We start from the raw sequence: 12965 nt of genomic DNA on the forward strand, positions 1-12965 counted from the left end.
ATAGAAATGACTTTTAATTTCCACTTCAATCCCGAGCAAGGCCGCGAACATTGAGATAGTACAATATCAAATTTAAATGATGTTGAGTTTTAAACAGTCGGCGGGTTACATTTGTTTCTATAACTTTCAAACCACATGTTTGAACATTATGAAATTCATTGTTTAAGGGTTTAAATGCCTATTAATTTGAATTAAACTATGTATGCTTCTGAGATATAAGAGCGATTTTCACATTCTGACGCAGCGCCAAAACTAAAAGTTTGATTACAATGAAATTCAATAGCAACCTAAGCGAGAAATAGACCCATCATTTGACACCAAGATAGAAAGAATCGGTCAGACCATCTCTGAGCAAAGTGAGTGCCAAAAAAAGGAGCACATACATGCAGAAAATGCTCAACTCGTCGAACTGAGTCGAGTAGTATATGACATTCGGCCATTTGGATCACTTTTCTACCTTTTAATTAGCCAGTGATCCTTAGGAGAAAGTCAATATGTTTAGTTTAATTATGTGATTTCACATTTTTATGAACAACGCACAAAGTTACTATCCGATTACAATGAAATTCAATGGCAACCTATGGGGCAGCTAGACCTTTCATTTGACACTAATTTTGTGAAAATCGGTTCAGCCATCTCTGAGAAAAATGAGTGAGTTTAAACAACCTCGGGATAACTTTTCTTTACATATTTCTTGAACCATATGTTCAATCATAACGAAATTAAAAAGTTAAGGGTTTTGGAGACAGCCCGATTTGAAACCAGTTTTATCGAAATCGGTTATGTGGTTTCTGAGATATTGATGATTTGTGATTTTTACATTTTGATACATAACCTCTAAAGTAAAAATCTGATTACAATGAAATTCAATAGCAACCTATGGCGCAACTATACCTTTCGTTTGCAATTAATTTTATGAAAATCGGTCCAGCCATCTCTGAGGAAAGTGAGTGAGAAAATAAAGTTGCACATACACACACACATACACACATACATACATACATACAGAAAATGCTCAGTTCGTCGAAAGGGGGCGAGTGGTATATGACATTCGGCCATTGGGACCACTTTTATACCTTTGGTTTTTCCAGTGATTGCTATACCTTTCTAGGAGAAAGGCAAAAAGTACCTCCCTCCTTTTCCTGCTAATCTAGAATTAATAAAAAGTGTACTTGGCTCAGTTAAACATAAAATTGTACCGTGCCGTGTCAAATAAACCATATTAAACTATAAAACTTTGTCGAAAACTGTGAAGCTCTAGCGTGAAAAGAAAAAAAAAGTTTGCATGGCTGTGCCATCTTTGCTGGTAAAAGACAAACTAATCTCCAAAGCATCCAAATTGAAGCCATAACTATACAGAGAAACTTTATAGAGGATTGGAAACCGATTGGTGAAACCGTGAGATCGCTAATAATGTCGTTCTGCTAGATTTCAATACAGGCCCATTTATTAAATATTTATTAACGATTTATAGTCATTTTACTGGCAACAAAATAATTGAAATAGCATAGCTTCCTTTAAGACATTTCAATCGCTAAGTTGCTGAATACTGCACTGCCGCTATTCGCATATCAGTCCTATGCAAAATTAGGGTGTTTCCTTCTTTTTTGCGGGAATAGGTCCTTTTTGACATGCTCTCCAAGAATAGCCATTAAAAAAATTAGGTTTGATTACCACAACCTCGCTATCTGCGGTGCGTTTTACAGTTTGTTTCTTGAGCATGGCAGAAGAGAAAAAGAGATTGGGAGAAAAAAAATAGACTGCGTTGCTCGTGTCGGTCGAATTTACTCTGGTGTAATTCGTTTTCGCAGTGTAGTTACACGAGGACTACACTTTTGCTCGGTAGGTTTTTTTTTCACTTTCCGGACTACTCGCCAGTAGACACTGTTGTGTAATTCTGCGTTTTCTCTGTAGAGTGATTCACCCCTCTCGTTTCTATCTGATGTGGGGTGAGCTGGAAGTGTGTTTGTCTCTCTGTAAGCTGGTTGAGACACTTTGGAGTGGAGAAAGAAGCAGTGTGGTGAAAGCATTTGCTACACGCGGGCACATACTGGAAGGGAGATGCGCGGTTAATTTTTTCTTCTCTCCTTTCACATACTGAGGAGAATGACAAGCATGGGATGATTATCCCCACCATTTTCTTATTACATGGTGAAAATTATGTCAAAATTTCAGGGTCAAATATCCACGTACATTTTCCATACGTCTGGCTTATTTCCCTAACGCAGACATGAAAAAGGTAGACACAATAATTCCACGTGTTTTGATTAGCTCCGAGTGGTGTAGTGATTTTTACAGGGTTCAGGGTGGATATCGTAGTGATCCACACATAGCTCAAAACACTTCTCATATTGTTTTATGTGAGCTTCAATATGCATAGCATAGCTGCAAGGACTCGGACGGGTCGCAGGTTGTGAATAGCGAAATGGTCTCCGGGTGTTAAAGGTAGGTGCGAATACAATGAATAAGCACTCCCGAACAAGCAACATGAAATAATCCTGAAAGAATCAATCCACAAAGACCTAGGCTACGAACATGGAAACAGAAAATGATGACGGTTGGAAATTGGGTACTTGGAACGCCCGATCTTTTAATGAACCGTCGTGAGCTGCCTTGCTTGCTCGAGAACTACAGCGAAAGGGAGTCGAATTCACAGCGATTCAGGAGGCTCGCGGAGAAAGGGAATCCCGTGCAGTTAACCTTATTGCTCACACATTTTTCAAGTACCACATCTACTGCAGTGACAAAACAACGGAGCAGGGCGTAGTACTGGGAAATCAGAAAAACAAGGGTCATCCAGTGGAGACCGTATATGCGTGTTGAGGATTAAGGGCAAGTTCTTCAAGTACAGTTACAGAGTACAAACGACAAATCCGATGACGTCAAAGATGAGTTCTACGAAAAAACTTGAATGAACCTATGACGAGGCCAAAAACGTAAAAGCCTTTATCAGAGATGTAAACGCACAACTTGCGAGGGAGGAATTCTTTCGTCGTGTCATTGGAAGGCATAGCCATATGTAGCTTCTACTTATTCTCCACGATTGAATATACAGGAACACACTTCTAGATTGATCACGTACTGATTGACGGTGGGAGCTTTTCAGATGTTTTCAATGTAAGGACTTATCGGGGTTCAAAGGTTAAGATTCGGTTGTCGAACATGTTGAAATCTTGCGGTTGTAAGCTAATGACGTGGCAGAAGAATACGCCAGAGAGCTGGATCAACGGATCGTAGAACAGCAGGAATAACGAGAGGAAGGTATAAATGGGCTGTGGAATATTATTCACGGTGCCATTGTAACTATGAGAGAGGTGGTAGGTAAGGCACGTGGAATAACGGCTGGTTTGATGCCGAGTGACAGAAAGCGACAAACGAGAAGAATCGTGCCAAGCGTCGCATGCTCACTGTGGAGCTGCAAAGACTGCGAACGACGAAGAAGCTGTGGAGCCACCAACACAGGAGGAGGCGATTAGTGAGCTGGAAAACGGTAAGAGCGCTGGGAAGGATGGTAGCCTGGTCGAGCTTCAAAGATAGGGAAGCGAGCGGGTGTACCATGTGATTCACCAGATCATACTGGGCGGATGAATAAATGCCGACTGGTTGCAAGGCCTCATATGCCTAATCAAAAAGAAGGGCCACCGACTGGGTTGTTGCAACTATCGAGGCATTACGTTGCTCAACTCCACATACGAAGTGCTCTCCGCTATCGTGTTCTTCAGATTGAAACCGTTAACGGAATACCAGGCTGGTTTTCGAGAAGGGCGTTCCACGACGGACTAAATTTTCACCCTGCGACAGATCCTTGATAAGTTCCGGGAGTATAACTTGCAGACTCACCATCTGTTTGTAGATTTTGAGGCGACATACCATTGAGTGAAAATAAACCTGACATCCCAAGTAACACACAAAACGTGTTAGAAAATAATTCACAATGACAGTAGTCATATAAGAGTACTATAAGCGCATTCGAAAACTTGTGTTGTTATTTTCTTGCTCTGGAGATATTATTTTATATCATGAGTGTATTTCATAGATTAATAAATGCAAACTGCCTTTGCTTGTCTTTAAGTTGTGTTCATGATGTTATCAAAACAGTGCAGAAAACAACTTAAAATGGAACAGAATATATAGAACAGAAGTTATTCTTCATCAGTGATTCAAGCTCGTTTTTCTGGTTTTGAAGATGTTTTTCAATAAAATGAGTTCAGCAAACAAAAACTATGACAGATAGGCACTTGTCTTCTAGATGTTTTGCCTACTATAAAAACTCTGTAAAAATGTTCAGCCGAGGCATCCGAGGCAGCCGCGCCAGTTCAATATTTTAATTTACGTACCTGTAAAGTGCTTTTCTCTTGGTTGGTCTGAGTATTCAGCAGCCAATTACTTGATCATATTGTTATTAAAATTATTTAAACGATTTCAATTAAACTATTTAAGTTGGGTCAAAATGCGCCATGACAATGTAAACAAAACGCTTGCAGTGCAACCAATGTCACGCCAATCTTTGTTACCGTATATCTAACAACGTTTTCTAGTTTTGTTATATTTTATGTCTAGATAACGTTAAAACTACGCGAAAAACAGTTTTAATATTCAAGCGACAGAAACAGTTCATTTTGAAAGGTTGAACATTGTTTTTTATCATCAAGTTATAATTAATTAAAAGTGCCGCTGACGAACACAATTTTCGATATAGTGCACTGCGCGTAACAATACATTTGCGCATGCGCTGGGTAAATGTTGTCATAGCAACACATTTGCGCATGCGCGCTGGTGTGGCGAATTCAGACCCACGAATGCGAGAGTTTTTTTATTCCACTAGGTCAGTGCAGATCAACCCAGGAAAAAAGAAACGACATTGCGATTTACTGGGCAAGTAAGAAGAAGAAGCCAGATAGTTGTTTACGAACTAAGCCCATGCGGTGTTGGGCTAAATTGAGACTATTCGCAATTAAATGAATCAGCAACCATTCTGTAATGAATAATCTATTTTCCACTCTTGGATAAATAGTAAACCGTATCCAATGAATGGCGCATAATTTTTTCAGAAGTAAAATGCAATGTTTCACCATGAAATTTGACGCGCACGTAGAACTTTGTATTAAAAGCGTCAAATAGTTGGTCTAATATTATTGTTTATTTCTGGTGAATATTCGATACGCCATAATCACTATTTTTTTCTTTGTAGTTCCAAATATAAAGCAGCGTTGTTCTACAATATTTCTATTTTGAGGTTTTATGCTTGCGTAAACGATGTTTTTATTAGTTAGCAATTACAACTTGAAAATAACTTGTTTTCAATGTTTTTTATTGCATTGGTACTCGAGATGTGTTTTGCAGCTTCAGTCTAGCAAGTTGGCTTGCTTTCATGAAGTTATATAATACTTCATATAGCACCAGTACTTGTTCTAGTAGCCTTCGATTTTTGCGCTTTTCTGGTGATAGAGATGTCTATAACAACGTGTGTTACTTGGGATATTATGCTGGAACACGGTTTATCGAGGGAACTAATTAAGTTAAGTCTCATGACGCTGGAGCAATCAAAATGTGCGGAAAGCTGGTAAGGCATCAGCCGCGTTCGTAACTTCAGATGGACTAACTATAGCGGAAAACATCATCACGAAATTTCACATGCTCCTTGGTTTCGACAACGACATTGATATCATCGTCCGTAGGTCTTTGGAGGAGGCCTTCAGGCCTTCAAGGAGGGAAGCGGCGAGGTTACTCACTTACTTTTAAGGCGACAGACCGATTATCGATCCAGTGCCGAATCCAGAATACGTCGCCATGTCCCTCGGTCTTGGGCTGCTATCCTCCAATCACCCCTGACACCTATTTCGCGTGCATCCTCGTCGACAGCACACATCCAACGAGTGCGGGGTCTTCCTCGAAGTCGACGACCTCTATCGGGATTCCTGCTAAATATAGCCTTCGCTATATATATATAGCCGGCATTCTCGCTACATGCCCAGCCCACTGAAGCCTGCCGTGTTTTATCTGCGACTTCGTAATGATGGTGCCGCTTCTCTGCACACCAGCCCTCCGTACAGCACCTTCCAATGCGATGTTGAACAAAAAGTTCGACAGCCCGTCACCCTGCTTCAAACCATCTAACGTCACGAACGAGTCCGATATCTCGCCGGCTATCCTGACGCTTGATGTAGAACCTTCAAGGGTGGCACGTATCAGCCTAATCAGCTTTGTTGGGAAGCCATGTTCAATCATAATCTGCCATAACTCATTTCTCTTGACTAAATCGTACGCTGCCCTGAAATCTATGAACAGATGGTGCGTCTGCAAGTTGTATTCTCGAAATTTATCGAGGATTTGTCGCAAGGTAAACATTTGGTCCGTCGTGGAGCGTCCCCCTCGAAAACCGCATTGGTACTCGCCAACAAAGGTCTCCTGCAACGGCCTCAGTGGAACACGATGCGGGAAAGAATTTTGTACACGGTATTGAGAAGAGTTATGCCCCGATAATTGCTACAGTCCAGGCGATGGCCTTTTTTGTAGATCGGGCATATGAGACCCTCCAACCAGTCCGAGGGCAATTCTTCATCAGACCACACTCTCAGCATGATCCGATGGATGGCACGATACAGCTGTTCGCTCCCGACTTTGAAGAGTTCGGCGGGAATGCCGTCCTTCTCGGCTGCTTTGCAGTTTCTCAGCTCTTACACTGCTTTCTTCACCTCTTCCATGGATGGTGGATCCACAGCTTGACCATCATTCTCAATAGTCATCCTGTTCCTTTCGACTCCACTGTTTCCCTCACCGTTCAATAGCACACTGAAGTGTTCCTTCCAACGCCTGGCCACCTCTGTTTTTTTTCGGTTATCAGGTTCCCCTCCCTATCGTTGCACATGACAGGGGCTGACACGATTCGATTCCTGATTCCGTTGACCTTCTTGTAGAAGCTCCTCGCATCGTGCCTGGAGAAGCAACCTTCCACCTCCGGCTCTTGCATCTCGATATCTACCCATGCTCTGACGAGTCACAGCCGTGGCCAACATGTGACCCCTGGCGCGGTTCTTCTCCTCCGTCACTCACTGGCACTCAGCGTCGAACCACTCATTGGGCGCAGCTGCCGCAGTTGTACCCCACACTTCTCGCGCTGTAGTGCTGATCGAACTGTGGATGTGCCTCCACTGTTCATTCAGGTTCCCTTCAACTCTTTCCTCAATCCGTTCATCAACCTTCTGCGAGTACACTGCAGCCACTCCTTCAGTTGATAGCCGCTGGATGTTCAACTGCATCCGCCTCGTTGCCTTGGATTTCAGCACGTTGGACAGCCGGGCGCGGATTTTGGCTACTACGAGATAGTGATCCGAGTCAACGTTCGATCCTCTGAACGACCTCACGTCTGTAACGTCTGAAAAGTACCGTCCATCAATCAAAACGTGGTCAATTTGAGAGCAAAGCTCTCCATTCGGGTGCATCCAGGTGTGCTTACGTATGTTTCGGCGTGCAAAATAAGTGCTACAGATAGCCATCCCCCTAGCTGCAGCGACATTAACAAGCCTCAGGCCATTGTCGTTCGTAGTAGAGTGGAAGCTTTCCTTACCAGTTACGGGGCGGAAGAAGTCTTCCTGCCCGACCTGTGCATTTGCATCTCCGATGAAAATCTTTATATCGTGTCCTGGGCACTCATTGTATGTCTTTTCCAGGAGCTCAGCGGCGAGCGAGGAGGCCAGCGGGGGGGTTAACCCTGCGAAAACAAAGTAACCCTTCTACGGACTACGTAACCAGCTAAGGTTGCAAACACACACAAAACTAGTGCTGTATAGGACGCTTATCCTCCCGGTGGCCTGGATGATCGATACTTAGCGGTAAATTGGAAGACGGAGTGTGGCGCTGATTCATGAATCGCAAGTTGTACCAGGTATACAAATATGCTGATATGGTAAAGGTAATTAGGCGAGACAGGTTTCAGTGGGCTGGACATGTAGCCAGAATGCCTGTCGAGAGAGCCGCTAAAACTATCTTCAGCAGAAAACAAGGAAGTGGCCGTCGACTCCGTGGTAGGCCTCGCAATCGGTAGATGTGCTCGGTGGAAAAAGATGTACGATCCGCTGGTGTACGATGTGACTGGAGAACGGCTGTCCAAGACAGATAAAGCTGGACATCTCTTATTTATTCGAACCAGTGAACGCCAACAAAAGAAAAATACTTGCAATACCAGCCATTTGGCATCGCATTCATCACCCGATGTAAGCGACATCCCTCGCATTCATCACCCGATGTAAGCGACATAGAAGAGTTGCTACTGCCCGATCATTTCTACCCTCAATCACCAAACGTCTTCATTCTGAGTGACGCTATAAAAAGACATATAGCTTGCAAAGAAGCTAAAGGTCGACTGTGTAAGCGAACAGTTCGGCTGCCCTTCGATCAAAGGTAATTTGATTCCGATATCCAGGATATTCCGGGATCGCATACCAGTCCCATATGGATTTTCATCGTTTTAAGTTAAGGGGGGACCCTACTCTAGAAGGTCGAAAAATCATGAATTTTCATATTTTTTTGCGCTATCTAGAGTAAAGTGACGTGTTTGGCTATTTTGGCTATTGATTAAGGTATATTTGAAGATGTATTTTCCATGTCGTGAATGTAGATATAGTGAGTATTACACTGTTGGCAGCTGGGAACGTGGATGCTCTCTCTAAATCAGTACCTAACTGGTGGTAAGTTTTTCTCAGCTTCTAGTAGACCGATCGGGCTGAAATTTTTGTCAGTATATAGATTGTTACGTAGTCGTTTTTGAAAATTCCAAAAATTGCCAAAATGGCTGCCATTTTAGTAAAAAAATTGTTTTTTTTTTCATGAAAAATCACTGTTTAAAAAATCATGTTTAAAAAAACATTGAAAAACTCAGACATCAAAAAACGGCTACGTAACAAGTTAGATAATCCATTTTTACATGTTAAAAAAAAATTCAGCAAAATCGGTTCAGTAGATGCTGAGTAAAAACTTACCACCAGTTGAAAAAACATGGTTTCGAGAAAAACACTGTCAATAGCGTAATACTCACTATATTTGCACCCTCGGTACACAAAATACATCTTCAAATATACCTTAATCCATAGCCGAAATGCCCGAACACCTCACCTTTCTCTAAACATCCGAAAAAAATATCACGAAAATTCATTATTTTTCAACTTTCCAGAGTAGGGTCCCCCCTTAAATATCAGATTCCATCTATTTTTTGCTCTACTATCGATTAGGGAAACAAAAAAGTATGTTTTGTTTAAAAAAAGTCAGAAAAAAATGTGAGGTTAAATTGTCCCTTCTTGAAAATAATCGCATATCAGTCCCACCAAATGTTTTTCCTGAGTATGACCATATTTTTTTCTACAATCTATATAATAAATACTTGGTGTTGTTTCTCAAGCTTTTAACTATTAAAAAATCATCAAATGATTAATAATTGCTAGGTTATTTCAAATGATTTCCACAAAGAAAGATAATTTTAAGTAGACACTGAAACTGCAACTTTTTCTGAATGTTCGTTCCCGAAAGGTTATTGGTTTCGTCAATCAAAGGGATAATAGCCTTGAGCAATGCTGCTTTCTGCAAGGGGTTAATTTACTGTGGATGATCTGCTCACTTCAAATAATTATTCAAGTTGAAATTTTCAGAACTCAGTAGTTTTTAGTTGCTTAGCTAAGAACAGCTTGTATCTCTTTTCATTGCCGTCGTCATCCGTTAAGTCACTGTTGTAATGAAAATAGAAACTTTCCTTTCTCAATATCACTTTTCCAATATGCTAAATGCACGGGTTAACGCGGAATAATTTTATTCAGCAAGTATTACGAAACACTGAAGACATAAGAAAGGATATTATTCAGTAGCATATCCAAGACTTCAACCTTATGTTTTGCTTTTTCAACGACGACCTTAAAGTCGGGGTAAGTGATGGGCGGATGTTTCCGCCATTCTCCATGCAGAAAATTTAGACGCTGTCTGTGGCCATAAACGTCTGCTCATATTTGAAATACTTGAGAAAAATATGGAGTAGTATACCGAGAGGTTGAAAGTGAAACTGGTATGCGATTATTTTGCTACTCGATGGCCTAAATAATCGCATATCAGTCTCTTCTTTATTTTTCATTGTCATTTTCACGACAAAAGCAATTCTTCAATGAAGAAGTTATGATTGAGGTCTATTTCATTACATCATGACGAAAAAAATTGAATAACCCACCCCAAACAGGAGAAATATCCAAAACAAGACAAATATCTTCAAGCGCTGTTTTCTCAACATGATGATTTTCCAGATGGGACTGATATGCGATTATAGGCAGTACAGGTGTTGCAAAACAGACGGTTAAAAGCCGTGTTCCGGAAACCTCGCCTCCGGGAGTTATACAATGAGGTTCTTAAAAAGTACATAGGATTCATTCTCATGGAAGATAAAATTTTCCTGAAAATGGTAGTATCCTGAACAAAAGTTCTGTGAAGCTCGAAGTAATATCCCTTGCAAGTTCAAATTCATTTTTCCGACAATTTGGTTTTAATTTAGTAATGTATTTGCAACTGGGAACAAACCAAGTTTTCGTGACAAACAACACCGTGGATGTTAAAATTTTCAAGCAAGAGTGTCTGAAAAAACATGTTCTACTGTACATTAAAGCTCACAACATATCGGTGAAGTTTGGATCGGATTTGGCAAGCAAAAACTATAACGAAGAAATACTACAGCAGTAACGATACAACGGGGTAGATTCCTTCTTTGCCATAATTGGGTTGTTAAGCTCTGCCAAGTGGTAGGTGCCTATTTTGAGCAGCTAATGGAGCCGTTAGTGTAATGAGACGAAATAAGGTGAAATACAGCAATTATTATAATATTTATTTAGGGTAGGGAACATATTCTAAGCAGCTTTAGGAACCGCTTGTGTATTGAGACGAAATACTCGAAATGTGTTGGGTGAGATTCAAACAGAAGCATATTAATCTGTTCTGTATCTTTTTCTCTGTCAGAACTTGTTTTCAGATTGAAAAACTATGTTAGCAAACTTTAACAATAATCAATTAAAGTTACCAATCGAGGGACACTATTCCAATCACCCCGAACCTATTTTAAGCAGTTTCCATCTGTTTTGCAGGCGTTTTTTATCAGCACCCGAAGTGGCTTCTGAATGGTTGCAATATAGGTCGATTTGTTTCGAATGGTGATTGTTCACAGATTTCTTTGTAATTAACGGTATTTCTTATATTCGTAAGACAGCTAGACAATCAAAGTTTTCGTTTCCATCATTGAAATTGTCGATATTGATCAAAATCCAGGAGCTTAAGGCCTGCTTCCTTCGACTGATTAAAATAGGCGCCACTGCTTAAGCCGTTCCCTACTCTACTATCTTTCTCTCTGTCAACGTTTGTTTTCAGATTGTAGAAATGATTTAGCAAACTTCAACAATAACACTGTGCTTCAGCGATTTAAAACTTCTGAAGTGACCTAGTGTAGATTGTAGGTGTTGTTGAGTATAACATTCGCTCATACTAGAAATTTTCCAAACACCCAACACCAATCTGAAGTTATGGTCAAAATACGGTTTTTTGCACCTCAGCGAATATAATTTTTTTTATTTCAGTCATTTATCAACCTAATTCCAATATTTAAGTAGTTTAAAAAAAAGACAATTAGAGCTTACAAAATATATACAGGTTTGTACTAATATCAATAAAACAAGTTGCGTTATTTAAGTTTAAATATAATTTTCTAGAGTTTTTCATCATTTGTAGCACCGTGAAATAATTGTGCGATAGAAGTCAAAAATTCTGATTTTCTTAAAAAATACAAACTTAGCCAAATATCAACCGATTTCCACAAAACTACTTTCATTTTATTCGGAATTGAATATACTTTTTTTAGTGTATTTGTGGTATTCATCTTACAAAAATAGACGGAAAATTTCAAATTAAGTTGAAAAATTGCGTGAAAAACTCTAAAAAATTTGATTTAAACCCAAATAACTCAACATGTTTTATTGATATTAGTACAAACCTGTATATATTTCGAAAGCTCTATTTGTCTCCTTTCCAAAACTACCTAAATATTGAAAATCAGTTGATAAATGACTGAGTGAAAATAAAGTTGTACGCGCTGAGGTCTGGAAAAACGAATTTTGACCATAATTTCAGATATTGGGGGTGTTTGGAAAATTTCTAGTATGAGCGAATGTTACACTTAACAAGACCTACAACCTACACTAGGTCACTTCAAAAGTTCTTTCATTTTTTTTCATGTGTAGCACAGTGTAATCAATTAAAGTTCTCAATCGAGGGACACTATTACAATCACTTCGAACCTATTTCAAGAAGTTTGCATCTGTTCTGCAAGGTTTCTTTTGAGCCCCCAAAATGACGCCTGAATGGCTATTTTTCGTTGTTGAATGGTATTTTATATATTCCAAGTTTTTGTTCTTGTCTTTGGAACTGTCGATATTGATAAAAATTTTGGAATTTGAGGCTCGTTTCATCCGACTGATTAAAATAGGCGCCACTGCCGTTCCTTACCCTATATATCATCTGAAAAAGCTGCGTTTTCTGAGTGAACCGTTATTTAAAAAAAGTAATATCGTTTTACGACAATCGTTAAACAGAAATTGAAGAAAAGCGAAAAGATGCCTCGGGATGCATCAGAAATAAAAAGATGGAAATGGTCGCTCAGGTTAGACTAAAGTATTTTGAAGTTAGAAGGTATGATTAAAGGGTCATGATGTATGTATTGTAATGGAAGCAAAAAATAGTTTCCATAGAAAATTTAATGGCTTGGCGAAACTATTTCATTGGTGTTTGTGAAATACTGTACGGTTGATCATACCTTCTAATTTCAAAATACTTTGAGGTTAGACAACTAGTGTTCAAAATTCGTTGAGTTTTATTTAAAATACAGAAATGCGTGGAATATGTAGTTTACTTTATTGAACTGTTCCGTGCTGAAATTTATCTATTCGTGTTGT

The 12965-nt window shown here is 39.8% G+C and overlaps 1 protein-coding gene across 7 annotated transcripts in view; it reads right to left on the reverse strand.

The window, feature by feature from the left end:
• The window catches only part of LOC129725190 (SCY1-like protein 2), a 331670-nt gene that overhangs the window by 75686 nt on the left and 243019 nt on the right, over positions 1-12965 (reverse strand). The gene's annotated exons all lie outside the window — the stretch shown is intronic.

Source organism: Wyeomyia smithii, chromosome 2 (genome assembly GCF_029784165.1).
Source record: "Wyeomyia smithii strain HCP4-BCI-WySm-NY-G18 chromosome 2, ASM2978416v1, whole genome shotgun sequence".
Classification (NCBI taxonomy): Eukaryota; Metazoa; Arthropoda; class Insecta; order Diptera; family Culicidae; genus Wyeomyia; species Wyeomyia smithii.